Source organism: Crinia signifera, chromosome 7, assembly GCF_055691185.1.
Source record: "Crinia signifera chromosome 7, ASM5569118v1, whole genome shotgun sequence".
Taxonomy (NCBI): Eukaryota; Metazoa; Chordata; class Amphibia; order Anura; family Myobatrachidae; genus Crinia; species Crinia signifera.
The window spans coordinates 85,787,295-85,808,880 of NC_139223.1; the positions used below are offsets into that span (position 1 = coordinate 85,787,295).

At 44.3% G+C, this 21,586-nt stretch overlaps 1 protein-coding gene across 2 annotated transcripts in view; it reads left to right on the forward strand.

Moving 5' to 3' along the window:
- The window catches only part of GSG1L (GSG1 like), a 221,259-nt gene that overhangs the window by 89,659 nt on the left and 110,014 nt on the right, over positions 1-21,586 (forward strand). The window lies entirely within an intron of this gene.

Genomic DNA, 21,586 nt, shown 5'->3' on the forward strand with positions numbered 1-21,586 from the left:
AAAGATCAGATGCTGAATGCTGAACTACTGTAGAATTAGGAGATATGGTCTCCAAATCATATTTGACAATAAACAATCTGTTTTATTCTTAGTGAAAATAAAACAAACATTTATAAAAAAAAACAAAAGGAATGCACATAATCAATTGTAGGAAAACATTCCAACAGGCACCTACAAAAATAGTGGTTTATTTTGTTTACCAAAAAATGTAAACCTGCAATATATGTATGGCTAAAACTCGTAGCTCATATATATATATATATATATATTAAGGTTATTTTAACTATTGCCTCACATGATATTCCAGTACATTATATTATATATGTTTGGACATATTTCAAAAAGGCGCAGAGAAAAAAAGATTTAAATATCGTACTCTTCAGGAAGTGCTGGCATCGACTTTTAAACAGTATGTACATTTTTCAACTGAAGATAATTTTGTTTTATATAAACAGGCCAGACGTCTTCTGGAGACTTATTTGTTGTCCCAATCTAAATATAAATTGGATCATATAAAAAACAATTTTTTTTAGATGGGGAAATAAGACAGGTAAATTGTTAGCCTATATTTCTAAAACACGGAATTATATTTCTACGATTAAGAACCTCTGAAATTTTAACAAATTTCCATTCATATTATGAACAATAATATAGTTCAGTCCCAATTTCTGATCAATTACACGAAAACCTTTTGAATAAAATAAATTTACCCAAATTATCAGATTGATATTTTAGATATAACAATGCAGGAATTACAAGATACTATTTTGGACTAGCGGCAAATAAGGCTCCGGGCCCGGACGGATATACTAGTGAATACTTTAAATTACTTAAACATGACCTTGGATCAGTTCTGCTAGACTTATATAGCTTAATTCATAGACAATCTCCTAGTTATCCGTCATTTAATGCGGGAAATACTATTTTTTTAATTGAACCAAACGAAAACCCACAACTCATTTCGTCTTACAGGCCGATCACATTTTTAAATCTTGATTTCAAAATTCTAGCAAAAATAATGCCTAATAGATTGCAGACTATTCTTCCAGACCTTTTCATTCTGAATCAACTTGGTTTTGTAAAGAATAGACACTCTGTTAAGGGAATAAGAATGGCAATAGCAGCTACAATATCCCCATCATAGAACCTTAATAACTCTAATTTGCTACTAAGTCTAGATACTCACAAACAGTGGCGTAGGGTGCAGCCAGGGTACCCGGAGCAAGCTCATGTAATGGCGCCTTCCCCCCCCCCCCACCCAACACACACACATTGCAGTATAATGGCTGAACCCTTCACTGTGCAGCCCACCAAGTGCAGCCAACAGCCCGCTGTTACCTGGAGCAGGGGTTCTCTTTCATTCTATTCTGTCTGCAGCTCCTCCTCAACTTCCATGAGCCGAGGTCGGAGGTGCACAACCAACAGGTGGGCGGGCGATGACTGACTGCAAGCGAGTGGTGCAAGTAGAAAGAAATTCTTAGTGGTACTGTGTCACGCGCCGAAGGCACACTGCGAAAAATGGGCGTGTCAGGGCGTGGCCATATGACATGAGGGGGAGTGGCTGCATGACAAAACTTTAGAACACGATGACATATCTGTTTGGGCTTGTGCATTGCATCCTGCACAGAAAATGTAGGAGCCAGGATCAAAGTGTAGGAGCCAGACAAACATAAATAGGGATATTGCACGCCGAAGGCGCGCGGCAAAAATCTACGCAGTACTGCCTGTTACACATCACACACCCGATACATATTACCCATGCCATAATGCCCATTACACATAACAGTATGCCACACATCGTAATGCCCATTACATATAATACCACACACCATAATGTCCATTACATTTAATACCACACACCATAATGTCCATTACATATAATACCACGCCTCACAGCAGACTATTATTTAAAATGCAAGATGAGGTTGCCGCCTCCTCTAGCATCCTTCATAACCATCTGTTTAGAGGGGGGGCGGGCATTTTGCAAGTGACTTTCTATCGGGAGGAGCACCGGGACTGCAGCAGACAGGAGGATCTGCTGGTCCCGGCACGACACAACCAGACGCAGCGGCTGCGTCCGTAACAATACCTTCTGCAGACTTCGCAGCGCCGAATCTTGCCCAGCACCTCCTAGCCACCACAGGGTCTGCGGAGGTATAGTTACGCCACTGTCCATATAGCTTACCATTGTTCAATAGCCTAAGATGCAATCAACCAATGTGCCATATACAGTAGTGAATCATTTGGACTTTAATCAAACCAATCACATCCCTCCCAACAGTCACATTTTGAGATTATTACCATCAGAAATAAGCAGTGGAAAATATTGTAGAATAGGTGAAGTGCAGTATAATATGGTTACTTCAAATAAGGGATTATAGTAGAAATAAACATATTGTATACATATAAATATAAATAGGGAAAAAGGGGATTAAGATAGTGGTATTATTATAATGGAAGAGCGAGAGAGAGAGAGAGAGAGAGAGAGTATTAATAAGGGTTTACATACAGTAGCTCAAAGTATGGATGCGGAATTACCATGGGCCCGATTCTGGTTTGCTCGATAAGTTGTGAACATCGCAACTTACTGAGCACCTGATACGCCGCCCCATCGAATACCCCACCATCACCACCGCAGATTTCCCTCGCTACCATGGAATGATTTCTGCTGCCTTCACAAATAGAAGTCAGTGGATACTGACTTTTTTTGCAAGCGATAGGACGAAGACAGGACAGGAGGCTGTCCCCCCCAGCAGGCATCGGCCTGTTCGCATACCCATGAGAACGCCCACCGTTTTCATGGGGACATCCATAAAATGCTGGGTGTTCTCATGGACGATCCCCCTCTCCGCCGCCCCGGCCTAATACTTGCGAATGGCTCAGGGACTATGCAAGTCGCCAAAGCCATTCGCAAAGAGGAGCTGCACATGCACACAATATACCATGTGTTACACAATGTTCATGCTGGCTTTCTGCTGCTTGATAAATACAGTTATGTTGCTATCCTCATAAGGTTTATGTGGATGGCGGCCATTGACAGTAAGTGGGTTAAATCTGGAGACAACTTTGACTTCTACAGTGTTAACATTTTGATACATGTCTCAAAGTAGAGGCCATAGACTGCATAACATTTTATTAATGCAGCTTAATACTTCTAGATAAGCTAGATAATACTAGCAAAGATGTATGGGAAGTTTTATCATAGCCAAGAGTTTAAAGGTCCAAACACAATGGGTGATTTCCAGCTTGAAAGTTGCCCAGTGTGTACGAGGCAGCGATGAGCTGAGAGCGCTGATGCATGCTCCCTCATCATCGATTGCCCGGCCATCTGCTGGTATTACCAGCAGATGAGTGAGGGAGTGGATGGCTGCTGGTATTACCAGCAGATGAGTGATGGAGTGGATGGCTGCTGGTATTACCAGCAGATGAGTGATGGAGTGGATGGCTGCTGGTATTACCAGCAGATGAGTGATGGAGTGGATGGCTGCTGGTATTACCAGCAGATGAGTGAGGGAGTTATTGGCTGCTGGTATTACCAGCAGATGAGTGAGGGAGTGGATGGCTGCTGGTATTACCAGCAGATGAGTGATGGAGTGGATGCCTGCTGGTATTACCAGCAGATGAGTGATGGAGTGGATGGCTGCTGGTATTACCAGCAGATGAGTGAGGGAGTGGATGGCTGCTGGTATTACCAGCGGATGAGTGAGGGAGTGGATGGCTGCTGGTATTACCAGCGGATGAGTGAGGGAGTGGATGGCTGCTGGTATTACCAGCAGATGAGTGAGGGAGTGGATGGCTGCTGGTATTACCAGCAGATGAGTGATGGAGTGGATGGCTGCTGGTATTACCAGCAGATGAATGAGGGAGTGGATGGCTGCTGGTATTACCAGCAGATGAGTGAGGGAGTGGATGCCTGCTGGTAATACCAGGGGATGAGTGAGGGAGTGGATGCCTGCTGGTAATACCAGGGGATGAGTGAGGGAGTGGATGGCTGCTGGTATTACCAGCAGATGAGTGAGGGAGTGGACGGCTTTCCATAGCGTCCCGCTATGGAAAGCCATCCACCCCAGGGAAAAATCACTAAAACAAGCGAAAAACGCTCAGAGTGTATGCACAGTGCATTTTTCAGCCCACTATTTTCCCTGTCATCGTTGTCCATACACACTGGGCAATATCATCCAGTGTGTATAGATCTTAAGTGTACTTCTATCTGGATAAAGAGAAATGAAATAAAAATATCCCTTTTTTAAATGAGAAGAACATTACAGATGTCTGACAGAGAAATATAAATGTAAGGCACATCAATGTCTGTGTTTTTAATTTAATGCTTAATGGCAAACAGTAATTACCTCTTCTCATAGTCTAATACACAAAACTCACCAACATGGCTTTCAGCCTGCAGGATATGAATAAAAAAAACACAACAAGGAAGGCAATAAATGGACCTTACTTTCTGGTGACACAGTGGGGTGTATTCAATGCAGCCAGCGAGGGGGTTAAATGGAGGGGATCGACCAAAACAATCGATCCTCGCCATTAAACCCCCGCGCCGGCCACTCACCCTATTCAAAGTTCCGGGGGAATCCTCGCTGTCAAAGGACAGCGAGGATTCCCCAAACAGCTAGGCTCGCAGCTGCTGCAGGGAGCCTGCTGCATTTAGCCGCGAGCCTCGCTGTTTTAGAGGCCGCACACGCCATTTCACCCTTGCTCCGAAAACCTATTGAGGGCGAAACAACTATCACAGCTCGCAGAAAGCACTGAATATACCCCAATGAAATGAAGACATACTGTACCGGCAGCATATAAGATGTAATTATAACAAGTTAAACTAAACAACAACATTGGAATGCCATGTTTTTAGGAATATAAAGCAAGTGCTGCTTAACGCTCTCGTTAGCTCTTATCAAAAATGGAATTGCAATAGTGAATTTTAATGGAAAAGGCTTAGACCAATCCTACAGTATGACATTATTACATTGATCACTGCTTCATTCAACTTGTTTTCTTATTGATCATATAGATGAGACTGTTTGTTGTTCACGTGTGTGATGAGCATAACCCAACTACTGTAGTCCCATAGCAGCTTCCATTTCAGCTTACAATAACATTCTGTTCCTTCACATCCAGTTTAGGACTTCATTTCTATTACTTTATATTTAAAAGTAACTTATTATATTATTTCCAGCAGATACAATATGACTGAAAAATCAAGGCAATAAGTGTAATATACCTAGCAAAATATCAAATGAACAGTAATTGCCCATGAAAAAATACTACACTAGTAAAATAAATATACTAGTATGCAGTGGTGTAGTTAGGTGCGACAGTGCCCGGAGCAAGGGCATGTTTCGCACCCCACAGGCTGCTCCCCCTGTATAATCACAACAGGACCCCACAGTCTGCTCCCCCTGTATAATAATAATAACAGGACCAAACAGGCTGCTCTTCTGTACAACAATAATAAGAACAACAGGACCCCACAGTCTGCTCCCCCTGTATAATAAAAGGACCCCACAGGCTGCTCCCCTGTATACAGGGCCAGTGTTAGGGGGTTCGGTGCCCTCCTGCAAACTATAAATTTGCGCCCACCCAAACTTTACAAAGGGAGGGGTGTGGCCACACAATAATGCTCCCACGCCAAATTACACCACACAGTAGCACAATCTTCTTCACCTAACACAGCACCAGTGCCGTAACTAGCCATTTTGGTGCCATGTGTGAAAAAAAGAGGGACAGCAAAATTGTAGAAGCGTGGCTTCATGGGGAATTGGCGTGGTCACATAAAAGTACCAATAACACCATAATCCCCATAACACATTATGCTTCACACCTCAAAGCCCATTACACATTATACCACACACAGCAATGTACATTATTCGTTATGCCACACATCATGATGCTCCTTACACGATATGCAGAACACCATAATGCCCATTACACATTATGCCACACACTGTAATTCCCCTTACATAATATGCCATGCACTATAATGCCCATATGACATTGACACACATTATGCTACACATAATGCCCCGAGTACTCCTGCATATGCCCACATTTGTAGTGTTGCTTATTCATAACACCCACACCAGTTGCGAAAAGTAGTTGCTCTGCTTACAAGTAGTGCCCACACCAATTGCCGACAGTAGTAGGGCTGCCTATATGTAAGCTCACACCAGTTGCCAACATTAGTAGCACTGCGTAACCATATACCCACACCAGATGCTGCCAGTAGTACCTCTGCTTATACATAACACCCACACCAGTTACCGACATTAGTAGTGCTGCCTTTACACGTGCCTACACCAGTTGCCGACAGTAGTACCGCTGCTTACACACGTGCCCACACCAATTGCCGACATCAGTAGCGCTGCATATAGACGTGCCCACACCAGTTGCCGACATTAGTAGCGCTGCCTATACCGTGCCCACACCAGATGCCGACATTAGTAGTGCTGCCTATACATGTGCCCACATCAGCTGCCAACATTAGTAGCGTTGTCTATATGCGTGCCCAAACCAGTTGCCGACATTAGCAGCGCTGCCTATATACATGCCCACACCAGTTGCCGACATTAGTAGCGCTGCCTACACATGTGCCCACACCAGTTGCCGACATTAGTAGTGCTGCCTACACATGTGCCCACATCAGTTGCCGACATAGTACACTCACACTTTACAATGGTGGCAGCTCATCCTCTACTGTTTCCTGGTGTCTTGGATCCCTCCTGGCTCATTATCAGCTGGTCATCGGCACGGGCCGAACGGGGGCAGAGCTACACGGACGGAGGGGGCGTGGCTACACGGACCAGAAGGGGCGGAGCTAAAAGGGAGCAAGACTGACTGAAGATTCTCTGTGCCTCCGGCGCTGCTGTGCTGCCTGTGATGAAGTGTGACAGGCGCAGCAGCAGCCGGCAGGCACGGAGGACAGCAGAGGATGTACAGCAGGGAGGGCGCCTCTCCTGCCCGGTGCCTACCTGCTTTGCATCCTCTGATGAGTGGGTAGCGCCGGCCCTGCCTGTATAATAATAAATGGACCCCACAGGCTGCTCCCCCTGTATAATAATAACAGGACCGCACAGATTGTTCCCCCTGTATAATAATAATAACAGGACCAAACAGGCTGCTCCCCTGTACAACAATAATAGCTCCCCCTGTATAATAAAAGGACCCCACAGGCTGCTCCCCTGTATAATAATAACAGGACCCCACAGATTGCTCCCCCTGTATAATAATAATAATAACAGGACCAAACAGGCTTCTCTCCTGTACAACAATAACAACAACAACAACAGGACCCCACAGGCTGCTCCCACTGTATAATAAAAGGACTCCACAGGCTGCTCCCCTGTATTATAATAATAATAATAATAATAATAATAATAATAATAATAATAATAATAAAAGGACCAAACAGGCTTCTCTCCTGTACAACAATAACAACAACAACAACAGGACCCCACAGGCTGCTCCCACTGTATAATAAAAGGACTCCACAGGCTGCTCCCCTGTATTATAATAATAATAATAATAATAAAAGGACCCCAGAGCCGGCTGCTGCAATAGTGAGCTGGGAGCAAAGGAAGAAGCCCCTGCCCACTACCCCAATGATCTACCTGGCTGCAGTCAAGTGTGTCCGTCCATCCGTCAGCTCCGCCTCCGTCCCTCCACAGGCAGTCCAGACTCCAGCCTCTCACTCCTTGACACCACCGCCCCCCCCCCCCCTCCTTCCTGCTCACCCGTTCCCCACTGTGCCCGGCATCAGTACCCTGTACCGCCATAAAAACCCGGCGAGCGATCTCACTGCGCATGCGCCGGCTAGGGTTGCCGGTGCCAGGGATGTGGCAACATAACCTTGTGACCCATGGCGCCGCATCCCTGGCACTGGTGTCCCAAACCAGCACATGCGCAGTGAGAGCGCTCCCTGGGTTTTTAAGGCAGTACGGGGTACTGATGCCGGGCACAGCGGGGAGCAGGTGTAACAGAGTAAGAGGAACAGTTACCATCTCCTGGGGTAGATGTACCGCAACCAAGAGAACACAGTCTAAGGTTTCTAGTGAAACTGGTCTAAAACTATTTTAATAACTTGTTTTTAATAGCTCTGCAGTCTATTTTTCCCAAACATTGTGAGACATAATGATCAGGCTAGCAGCCTTCTAACACTCTCATGTAGGTGGAATACAATAAATTAGCCTGCACTGAGTCTAGAGCTCCTAATACAAAAACTGGGCCTAAAGAATAGAGCCTGTCCTCACTCTTCATCCATAACCCGAGGAACCCTTAACTGGCTTTTACCAAAAGCCACAAAGCTCTCAGCAAACAACTACAACATAATACTGGGGTTTAAAATACATACATTACAAACCTGGGACAAATATACAAATATACATTCCTTCAAACACTATTCCAGTGTTCTCGTTACATATTTTATACAGTATGCTCAGTAAATAACATTCACCAGATGCCTTTTGCTGTTTTTCATTGCTACTGCTGCCACCTTCTCCTCTACTGCCCAGCTGTGCTCAGCATTGTACACCTTAGTGTGGCATCTGGTTCTTGGAACTTACTTCTAAATATTTATTTCCAGTAAGATATTTTACCTACAGTATGAGACAAATGTCTGCTTCTGTATCTAAGAATTTATTTTCTATTTTTAATAGGCTGGGTTTAATTAAACAACAGATTTAAAAAAATTGCTTTCAAATAATATATTATACATTTACTAAGATCGAAGTTCTACTTAAAATGGGACGTTGTCCATAGCAACCCATCAGATTCTATCCAGGGCCGGCGCCACCACTAGGCAGCTTTAGGCATTTGCCTAGGGCGCCGGCCACTGGAGGGCGGTAGTGAGCCACCGAGGAGACCAGGAAGTCGGAAGAAAGCTGGCAAGCTGCAGCAGTACCGGACACCCAGCCAATTCAATGAAGCAAGAAGCAGGTGAGTACAACCCCCGTCCCCACCCCTGACTGGAGCCTACCCGCAGTCAGTGCCCGGCGCTGCCTTCCCCCCATGCTGAACAGCAGCAACCTGCTGCTTTCCCCCCTGGAGCGCGGTCAGGGCTGCCGAGAGGGGGGGTGGGTGGGTACTAATTACCTGGGCCTAGGCTTGCTGGAGGGGCCCAGTGGGGGCCCTGGTCCGACCCCCCCTTCCCTCCCAGGCAGCAGCACACACCTACAGCATGTGCTGTGCGGACAGCAGGCTCAGCATGAGCGTCTCACTGACAACGTGAGAGTTAATGCTTAGCCTGCTATCAGCACAGAACATGCTGTAGGTGTGTGCTGCTGAGAGGGGGGGGGGGGATAATAACAGCTCAGCTGCCCTGAGCGCGGTAGTCAGCGCCCGGCGCCCGCTGCAATCCCCCCCCCCCCCCCCCCTGTGCTGAACAGCAGCAACCTGCTGCTTTCCCCCATGGAGCACAGCAGTCAGCGCCCGGCGCCCGCTGCCCTCCCCCTCCCCGGGCTGGACAGCAGCAATCCAATCCGTCGGCAAGGGTGAGGAGGGGGGGTCGGAGCGGGTGAGGCGGGGGGGCGGGCCTGATTCTATCTATTATCTTCTAGAAGATGCTAAATAAATAAGATGTAGAATCTGATGGATTGCTATGGACAACATTTTATCTTTAATAGAGCTTCCATCTTACTAAATTTACCTTTATGTGTCAGTTATTAAAACAAATAATATAAAATGGGAAAACTATTATAAACCTTTCTATGCTACTGAGGACATATTCTTTTTATATTTAAAAAAAAGTGATTACAGGACTTTTTTTTTTTTTATGACAATGGACCAGATGTATCAAGCTTCATAAAGTGATACAATGGAGAGTGATATACAGCCAGCCAACCAGCTCCTTCCTGTCATGTTACAGGCTGAGATTGAAAAATGACAGGTAGGAGCAGATTGGCTGGCTGTTTATCACTCTCCACTTTATCTCTTTTTGAAGCATGATACATCTAGCCCTATGTGTTGATGTTTTCCTGGAAGAACAGAAGGAGTACAGTGTATACACAGAAAGACAGTACTGACAATCATAGGTGTGCGCACATTGAGTGTTAAGGGTGCACAGGCACCCCCTAATGCTGTGCCTCCACCCCCACACTTATTGCTGCTAGTAATACCAGCAATACCTTTTACCAAAGACTTTTGCTTTTTATACCTTTATTCCATTAAAATAAGCGCCCATCAATCAATTATGTGTGTTTTGCATTATTAATTGTATTACACCATTGTCATATCACTACATACCTGTGTCACCCAGATATGATTTTGACTTTATTTGCATGTACTGTTACACAGAGTATTAATAAGATTAAAACTGAAATAGGCAGGATATAATGGTGTGGCTGAGTGACGTTTTATATTGTAGTGAGTGCACGCCTGATTGGCGGTGTTAGACATGCCCAATAGGTGGTGCTAGGCACACCGCTTTGACAGTGCACCCCCTAATAAAATGTGCTGCGCACGCCTATGCTGACAATAACATTCTCCATGTTGCTTAAATTGGTACTTCTGTACTTTCACGGCGCCACTAGAAATCGCGGGCATCGCGGCCATTGAATGCACTAAAAATCGGGTGCGACGCGATGCCCGCGATTTCCCATAGGGACCAATGTTAAATTTCTCAATTGACCCGATTTTACTGTTCAATGCCTCAATTGACACGATTTTTCCATAGGAAACAATGTTAAATGGCCCACAGAGGCCAAATAGCCACCCTGAAGTGTGAAATGGCCCCCACAATTGTTAACGCCACCCCACGATCAACGTGAACCCGAAGCGTGGCGAGCGCAGCGAGCCCGCGAGGGGCGGCGGTACGCGTCCTCCGACCTTTTCATACCCCCACTATCCACGTCGGCGTGGAGTTGAGAATAGAATAGTGTGGCGAGCGCAGCGAGCCACCGAGCCCGAAGCGTGGCAAGCGCACGCGGATACCTTCACAGGTAAACGCGTCCCTTCGCGGGCTTCACAGGTATCCTCGTCCCCTCGCGGGGCTCGCTGCGCTCGCCACGCTTCGGGCTCGGTGGCTCGCTGCGCTCGCCACACTATTCTATTCTCAACTCCACGCCGACGTGGATAGTGGGGGTATGAAAAGGTCGGAGGACGCGTACCGCCGCCCCTCGCGGGCTCGCTACGCTCGCCACGCTTCGGGTTCACGTTGATCGTGGGGTGGCGTTAACAATTGTGGGGGCCATTTCACACTTCAGGGTGTCTATTTGGCCTCTGTGGGCCATTTAACATTGATTCCTATGGAAAAATCGTGTCAATTGAGGCATTGAACAGAAAAATCGTGTCAATTGAGAAATTTAACATTGGTCCCTATGGGAAATCGCGGGCATCGCGGGCATCGCGTCGCACCCGATTTTTTAGTGTATTCAATGCTTGCGATGACCGCGATATCCTATCTGTCCTAATCTAGTGGCGCCGTGAAAGTAAAGAAGTACCCTTTAATTCATAAATAAGTTCATAAAGCAGCAATAGAGTTATGAGAGTATGCGAGGCAGAACCAAGTGTATGAGTTGAAAAGACAGAGTCCATAAATTCTCCATTGTCCTGATGCAAGCAAAACTCTACAAACTTGTACCCAGCATACATATACACTGCAGGCACAAAAATGCACATAGCATACATACTCACAGCATTTAAATACACATAAAATACATACAGAATGTACACACATAGCATACATTCAAACACATAGAATACACACAGCATACATACACCTATAACATAGATACGCACAGCATGTACACAGACACACACGTAGCATACATAAACACATATTTTATATATATATATATATATATATATATATATATATATATACACACAGCATGTGCACACACATACATACAGCATACATGCACATACTGTAGCATGTGCACACAAACATACACCCCCTCCCTCCAATTGCATACCTCCCAACTTCTGATTAAATGAAATCGGGACACTCGCGCGGCGAAGGGGGGCGGGGCGTATGCAAATTAGGGCGCGGCTTATGCTAATTAGCCGCAACCTCATTTTCATACGAGAATAGATGCTGTGCGCATGCGCACAGCGTCTATTCTATTAGATTGGGGGGTCTCCCAACTGCCACCCCCCGCAGCGGGACAATGCCTGCCGCGGGTGGGACAGCGGGACAGGACCCGAAATCGGGACTGTCCCGCTGTAATCGTGACAGTTGGGAGGTATGCAATTGCTCCCTCAGAAGAGTGTACTTTCTCAGTCGCTAGGGGGAGTCGGGAGAGTACTGGCCAGGGGAGGCCAGCTCTCTCCTGAGTCCCACAGCCACACAAAGCACTTCCTGGGAGGTGGTGCACACTGCCTATGCAGCTAGCTTCCTCTACTGTCAGGCAACCCAGTAGCAGCCTGTCTCCCTGTTTGAGGAGGCAGCTGCCAGCAGCCACACAGCCACAGTGAGCGAAGGCTTTTTAAAATGACAGCTGCTTTGACAGAGGCAGGCAAGGTTGGTTTCTAGGTACTCTGAAATCCCCGTTGCGTGCAGGTATTATAGTGTATAAAGTAATGTATTGAGTGATTGCAAGTTTGTAGGAAACCATTAAGTGATGGGAACATGTGTTAGGGGTGAATGTTAATAGTTGATAGAAATTAGACTTGAATAAATGCCTCTTTGTTCCTGATTCTTTCCCCACACTCTTTCCATTGTTGTGTTTGGGTTCATTGTCTGCCTGGTTCCTATGTAGTTTGGATGGCAGTAAAGGATGGTAGCTGATGATTTTCTATTAATTTTACGTGGCTGTTCTTTAGCTAAACTTTATTCCATTCTTTTTTAAATAAAATTATATCTTGGTAGTAACGATGAGCCATTGGCTGTAAGTGCTTTTATAGTCTTTGCATATGGTTTTAGACAATGGTGATGTCGCGGTACGAGGATATAGGATAAGGAAGCCAGCATATCTTAAGAACTTTAGGAATAAGTAGGTGGGTTCCTTACCACATCGGAGTAAGTTTCAGATGTCCCATCCAATGTAAACAATATCAACCACCACTAGCGGATTTGGTTCATAGAGTTGACAATTCATAGGTTGACATGCAATGGGTTGAGATGGGAAAAAGGTTAACACAAGCAACAGGTCAATACTTTACTATTCTCTTTTGTAGCCCACATGGATTATAAAGTATGACACAGAAATTGTGAAAAACTCATGTCGAAAATATGCTGTGTAACATCAAGCTATTGACCAGGTCTACCTAATGTATGTCAGCCAATAGTGATTGACCGATTGACTGTCAACCTTAAGTCCTGAAACTTAAACCACTGCAATTCTAGTCTAAACAATAGAATGCACCTCTATCCCACAGGCTGCGCTCAGCACACTACTTTTATTCTCCCATCACGCCCTAGTGGATGGTAGGGCATGAAATACCGCCTGTTGGCACACGTCGGCTCAAAAAAACAGTGAAAAACCTTTTGACTGTCGACCTAGACCCTGTCAACGTAATGCTTGTGTTAACCTAATGACCTGTCAACCTAAATCCATGATGACCTTGACCCATATTGACCTAGAACCATGTCGACCTATCCCCATGTCGACCTAACGGTGTCGACTCAACACTTGTCGACCAACTTGCTGTAGCCCCAATGACCATATCCCGATATCAGTTGAGGCTCCATAGGTGGAGATGCATCACTGTCCAAAATAGGGGAGCCCCACCAACAGACAGTGGGGGAAATTTACTAAGGTGTGTATTCCACTTCACATGTGATGTTGCTCTGGGTAACCAATCACATCCTGTCTACTATCTTCTAGACGAGGGTGCTAAATAAGAAGTAGATGCTGATTGGTTGCCCATAGCAACATCACATGTGAAGTAGAATACACATCTTTCTCCCAGTGTGTTCTGGCTGGTAATATTTTAGGGTGGCAGATGGTGTGGCACCCCTATTTGCATTTTTGGTCTGTGCTGCAACCCCTCCATCATGGCTAATTTTACAGCTTTGGTTTTACTCTCTAATCCTTGCTACAGTTTTCCATTTCATTTTACATATTCTATTAGAGGTTAAATTCATTGTTAGTCTATTTTAATTCTTCCTTGTTCATCTGGCCTTAGAATATACAAATGTGCATCTCACCATTTATTTCTATTGCTGTTTTCCACAACCTGTGTATGTAATAGTTTGGAAAATGAGCGCTTAGCAACTGGTTTCCATGGTCGCAGGATTTCTCTGTCTCAAAAGGATTTGATATTACAATACTTGGTGATGGTATTTACTAGGCATATTTATGAATGTGATATACATGGGTCCTGATTAATGTTTCTATAGAAATTGGAAAGCATTAATAGAAATTGCAGCATTGATATAGTTATTGTGAAATCTAAATGTACAGTAACTAAGATAACTGGCATTTGTAGTTTAACAAAATAAAATTGCATTTCTAAAGGCCTATGTTTCTAACATACTGTACTTGCCAAATTTAGATCTCTCCTCTCTGGTAGAAGCCTGAAGAGGAGATGCTGACAGCCACTGAAGGGGGGCAGGGCTGAGCTGCATATCAGTAGGCCCACCCCAAAAATGTCATAATTGGTTGGTTTGTGTGTAGGGGTGGAGTTAAATGACACAAATTCACTTTTAGCCTTGTCCCCTCCATTCAGCTCATGAATCCCCGACTAAGGGACTGATTCTGGTTTACTCTGCAAACTGCGAGGATCGCAGCTTACCCAAGTGCCAGAGTGCCTGCCACGCCGAATACTCACCCCACCCCCGCCTCCGAGTCCATTGCTACCATGCGAGGGGATGTGACAGGAAGACACATCCCCTCGCATGCTAGCAACTGCAGGAGAAATCATTTAATGGTCCCGACCATCTAATGATGTCTCCTGCCATCGCAAATAAAAGTCAGTGGAGACTGACTTTTATTTGGGGCTGCCGGGACAAAGACAGGGTGGGTGGCTGGTGTCATATGACGTCAGCAGCCTTCCCTCAGCACACTATGTCCCACCCAAAACCCCATGGAACGTCCAGCGAAATGCTGAACGTTCCCATGGGCAACACCTGACCGTGCAGTCCTCCGCCCCTGGCCCACCCCGATCCCTGCGAATGGCTCTGCAACTATACAAGTCTCCGAAGCCATTTGCAAAGGGGACCTGCGCATGCACATAAATGACCATGCGTATGCGCAGTCCCCCAACCATCGGAAGGGGGATTAGATTCACCCCCTAACCTCTGTAACCTGCCCACTTCACTAGGAGGTGCTGGGATACAGAAGGTGTGGCCCCTCTTCTGTGGGTGAGGGGGACTGGCCAAAAATTGGGATCCTCCCAACACTTTCTGGAGTGTAAGCAAGTATGGTTTGTAAGTGTCTCTTTCTGGGTGCTTGTGCATGCTATAGTATATACATATTTGTAGTGCTTTGCATGTGCATAGACATGGCGTCTAGTGTCCGTGTCAGTGACACGCTCGTCTGGTTAGTCACCCAGCTGTTACTTTCCCGAAACATCCAATGAAAAGTACTCTCTTGGTATATAAATTTGTTCTTCGTCACTGAGCAGTATCCATCAGGATGCAAAAAAAAGATCACTGGCTGATAGGCAGCCTCACGGGTGCATCAGCCTATCGAGGATCTTCCCTGTGAGGACTATTGGCAATCTGCCCCGTGTGGGAGGCCTCTGGCCGACCGCATCTTGCTTCCCTGTTGTTAATCTGGCACTGGTGGCCGCATTTATGGCTGACTTGCAAATGACTATGAATTAGACCCTAAATATGATCCTCCAGTTCTGTCAAACTTGAAGTGATTTTTTTTTATATGTGATTTTCTTCAATTATGAATTAATAAATTGTTCAAAAGTTTATAGCTGTGCACTGCCATATTTCTGTAAAGGACCAACATTCCTGGCCAGACTCAGCTACAAGATCTACAACTAGGGTGACCAACTCATCCCTTTAATCCGGGACACATATTAATTACACAGGTTCTGTGGCAGTTTAAAACCAGGTGAAATAGAGTCTTGAGGTGTGGCAGTTTAAAACCAGGTGAAAGCCAACCACAGAACCTGTGTAATTAATATGTGTCCCGGATTAAAGGGATAAGTTGGTCACCCTATCTACAACAGACATTGGATTTTACATGTTAACTCTAATAAAATAAATGAAAGCATGAGCTCGACATCTCCATTATGATATAATGTCTTTGTCTTCAGTGTAGTACTGCAAAGTATGATCATGGCAATGCAGTCAGAAAACACTAACCCTAACCATAGCATAATGATCAGATTATTCCCAAACCTAATATATGTCACCCAGGAAAACCATACAGAATCCATCCAGACCTCTGAATTTTTATTTACCTCAATTTTTAAGAATCTCCTCTACGGTTTTGCAGGGAGTTTGGAAGCCCACTAATGACATTTTTGGCCTAGACGGTGACCCACTAGTGACACTGCATAGACAGAAGTGGTGATGGAAATGTAGAGAATGATTTTTAGTCACACTACACAGAGCAAGAATGTCTACAACATTTCAGATCACTGAGAGAACAACCCTTCAGTCTTCTAGTAAAAGTTAGCTGTATAACCCCCTGACCTAGCACTCACCTGTGATTGAGTTAGGGGGCAGGTCTGGGGAGTTGAGTGACATGAGAGGAAGAGACATCTGCAATAGAGCGAGGGCTGTTGGGCAGCACATTTGTTTTTTGTTAAATGTGCAATTTGTTCTGTGAATGCTGCAGATCTCTCTACAGAAGAGTAGTCCCTTTCATTTCCTCGGTATCTGTTGTGCACTGCACTCAATATACTTTGCCTGATTCTCTTGCATTAATGTTGTTATTCTCTGGCAGACTCAATAGCTGTAGATGCACTGTATTGTATGCTAAACATTAATTGTAACAAGTAAGAATGTAAAAGGTCATATGATGAGAGTAGCTACAGAAACAGGAGCCACAGTAACTGTACTGCTGGAATTAAATGAAAAAAGTATGTGTACTGGGACAAATGGAACAATTTACGAGTATCCACAATGTAAGAACGGCCCCACCCAAACCAGCACTTACAAATCATTTTGGACACAAGATACATTTTTCTTCCATGTGGTGAACTCAGACAGCAGCCAATGACTCTTTATTGCTGAGTGGAGGGAAGATTACACAGGCCAATTCACAGGTCAGAGGAACTGAATGAACCCAGTTACAATGGTTTGGCTACCAGGTCAATCCACACTACTACTACAATGTGTTCACTTCTTTTGATACACAGACCCTGTGTTTAATTTTGAGTTTATTAATGTTGGCCTACAGTATATAGATCTATATATCATTTTGTGTTTAAAGAATGTCAGAAATGTAGTAAACTAAGTTTTGCAAATGACCGGATTTACTTAAATGCCCCAGTACCCATGATTTTCCAGACTTTTAACATGTAAAAGACACAAATTGGTATTTATAAAGTGACTATAGAAAACTGCCATGCAAGCTTCCAGAATCTTGCCAAAGAGGTGGATGAGACAGGCGAGATTGTTCCAACTAGATGCTGTTTGGGAACCCTGGTAGTTTAGGATATAAGAGGAGGTACAATGACTTACAATGACATTTTGAAGGTAGCCATTATTTATTGATAAAGAAGGCAAAAGAAGGCAAAAAAAGTGCAGTATGATTTTAACATTATTCAGAGGGGGGCAATATTATTTCATAATTAAATTATGGAAGCAATATTAATTGTCTCCACATTTCAACCATTGTCACAGACCAAATTCAAGCGCTAATAAAATGAATCTTTCAATATATGATAGATTATAAATAATAATAGTATAGAGCTGCAGAGTATCTAAAATGCCTGTGAATGCATATTGAGATAAACTTCTAAAGGTGCCAATCAAATATAATATATAAAAATAACTGCGCTAGTGAAAAAAAGGACAAGACTGATATAAATGAATAAATTCACAATTCTTTCAATTAATTACTTTAAATAAGCACATGGATCTCTAGTATATCTATCACATAAAACATCACATGATACAATATCTATATGAGGTACAGTAGATCAGTAAACATCCTCCCAAAAAAAAGGAAAACAGTGCATTTGGGCAAACGCAAGGCAAACACATTCCATTTGGACTATAAAGTACGGAATACGTACTTTATAGTCTTGTCTGCACAATCTATTTTTGTATTTGATTTAGATGCCACAGGATCGAATTGAATGCATTAGGGGTGACATTTAAAAGGATGCAATTTTTAGTAAGGTTATGAAATCACACCATATTGCATGTTTTCAAATCGTGAATTTTTTTATGAAATCGACTATTTAATGGAATGGGAACTGAGACATGAAAAATGCAATATCATGTGATACAGTGTGAATTTTAGTCATGAAAATGTGCAAATTAATGCACATGTGCGATTTGGGGGGGGATGGGGTACTTGTGTATTATAGCGGCACCCCCGATGTTGGTCGTGCAATGTTTTTATCGCATCGCATCGTATGCCATACAACCGATGGCATACGATGCGATGCGACACAATTTTACACGACTATTCAATTAAAAATTGTACAAGCACCCTAATGGGTGATTTTAAGCACCCTAATGGGTGCTTACAATGTAAAATGCACCCCCACGCCACCCCCCACTATAAACGTGAACCCGAAGCGTGGCGAGCGCAGCGAGCCCGCGAGGGGCGGCGGTACACGTCCTACGACCTTTTCATACCCCCACTAGCCACACTATATAAAATCAACTCCACGCCGACGTGGTTAGTGGGGGTATGAAAAGGTCGTAGGACACGTACCGCCGCCCCACGCGGGCTCGCTACGCTCGCCACACTTCAGGTTCATGTTTATAGTGGGGGGTGGCGTGGGGGTGCATTTACCATTGTAAGCACCCATTAGGGTGCATTTAACATTGTAAGCACCCATTAGGGTGCTTATACAATTTATAATCGCATCCCATCGCATTGTATGGCAGTCTATGCCATATACAATGTCATACAATTTAAAAATTGTATGCCATTGTACCGCATCGCATACCATCGTATGCCTTATGGTATACGATGCGATGGGCGCCGCTATAATACACAAGTACCAAAAATGGCATAGGGTCCCCACTCCTGAGCATAACCAGCCCCAGGCTCAAAGCACCGGTCCTGGTTTTAGAAATTCAAAGGAAAAAAAAACACAGGGGATCCCCAGAATTTCTAAAACTAGCACCAGGCTCAAGGGCTGGTCCTGGTTCCCAAAATTCGGGGACAAAATTAGTAGGGGTCCCCCGTATTTTTGCCCAAACAGCCAATAGGGTTATGCAAGCATTCATCCGTGGCTGGTCAGCCCGGGCAGGTTCAGCTTGAAGAAGCTCTAATAGCGAAACACGTGTCCTGTCCGTGTAGCGCTAGACAGACTGAATGGTGTTAGCCTAGAAAATGTATTTTTCATTAACATAAAAATGTAAAAATTTATTTTGTGTCCTAGCAAATCTGCACCCAAGAGGCTTAGGCAAAAGTATTTGTGACAGAGATCCGATACCAATCAGGAGAATACCCGCACCCACATTTGGGGAGCGTTAGCTTAACATAGCACTAGATTTAATTTAATGAGTGCTTATCTCCCACCGACCAGCAGGTGGAGCTGTTGCACCTTATGTTGAAGTATCTCCAAGTAGAGACGTTACTTAGTCTTGCAAATGTAAATGGTTGACACAAGTGTAGCAAACATTGTATCACCTATCTAAATTGTATTTATTACTATTGATACAAACATTGCCTGTCCCCTTGCCCTCAGCCCCTTGTAATTTAAAAAATCAGAACCCTCTTTTCTCTCTGATCCGCAGGGAATAACAAACTGAGGTTTTTTGGAGTATATTATACATACACTTTAGTGGGGAATTTACCCCTGAGATCACAGACAGCTATTACATGTATGATAATTACTGAATGCCATAAACCTCAGAGGAATTTGCCCTCCATTTCTTTGATCATCTGCGTATAAATGTTACGAACCTAGTGGGAAATAACCCCGAAAATTAACCCTCTTACCTGTATATGTGAATACACACTAAACTTCCTGGGTGACGGTGTTTGAGATAATTCTATCTGGGAATTAACCCCTATAATATCACAGACTGCACCCAAGGGTGATGGTATTTGAGATAGTCGTGTGTGGGGAATTTGCCCCCCAAAAAAACTCATAGACTGTACCCACAGAAACTCCATAGGGAATTTATCCCCAAATACACCGATCCCGTATCTCTGTGGGTACACAATAAGTGTACCTGTAAGAAGATACGTAGGAGATCTCTGTTGGGAAATCTATCCCTAATTAATACAAACTATCTCCAAGGGGACTCTGAGTGAGGAATTTATCCCCAATTATATACTACACCTATACATCTTAGGCACCCCTTAGAAAACAGTATTCAAGGAATTCCTGTGGGGAATCTACCCCTAAACGCTACTTTCTGGGTCTGAGGGACCCTTTGGGGAATTTATCCCCAACCAATTATACCACCTTTATATGTCTAGAGATACCAAAATATATCAGGCATTCCTATAAAACTGTCTAAGTGGGAGGCCCTCTGTGGGGAATTCTACCCCTTATTTTTTGAATACAGGTGATAGAGGTGGGGAACCTACCCCCAAAGACATGTTTTAAAACTGTGTCTCAAAAATCTAGGTAACATATTATCGCAGTGTATCAAGCCTAAGTAAGGCATATTTTGATAAACATCAGCAGCGGACAAAGAAAGGTCTTCTGATTGGTGCAGATCAGATTTTGCATATAAGGACCAGAACGGGGAATGTACCCCATCAATATTTTAGTACTAACACCAACAGTCGTGTCTACCTACATTTTTAAAAATCTTTAATCACCATTTTTCCTCTCTTTATAAAACACACCATGTATGTTGATTAATGTGAAAAAAACTCTTAACCTCTTATTTCGCTACCAGTGGTGACCTCCTTATCCAATTCTCTAATAAAGATAAAAGGAGTCCCCACGTTTTTAAAAACTGAAAAGGAATATCTTCCAATAAATTTCTTAGATTATTCACAAGGAGTGCATCCGTACAAACTCTTTTCTTCTCCCTTGCTGTTTTTCAGCCCGGGCAGGGACCCTGGAGTGGGGACCCCCCAATAAAGGGGTCCCCCCCTTAAGAGTTACCCCTGCCCAGGCAAAGGCCCAGGGCTGTCCCCAGGGCACCGGGCTGATAAATGGTTAATAATAGATTAAACTTTTGTGTAATGTTGTGGAACTACCAATCCCAGCAAGCCTGCACCACATGCAGGGACTTGGAGAACCACAAGGGCCCGCTAGGTCTTGTAGTTCCACAACATGACAAAAATTTACTTCAGTATACACTACATTCATTCACAAATACATTACCTATGGATTCCCTTGAAAAAGCAGCGGCCTTTGGTGGGTGGGTGGGACTAACCCCCAGCATGTGGGAGGAGCCTGGAACTTGCATAAAAAGTTCCCCCAGGCTGTGGCATTACCCTGTTGGCTGTTTGGGCCCGGAGCAGGTTGCCAAAATACGGGGGACTCCTACTCAATTTGTAACCCCGGATTTTGGGAACCAGGACCGGCCCTTGAGCCTGGTGCTGGTTTTAGAAATCCTGGGGATCCCTTATGTTGTTTGTCC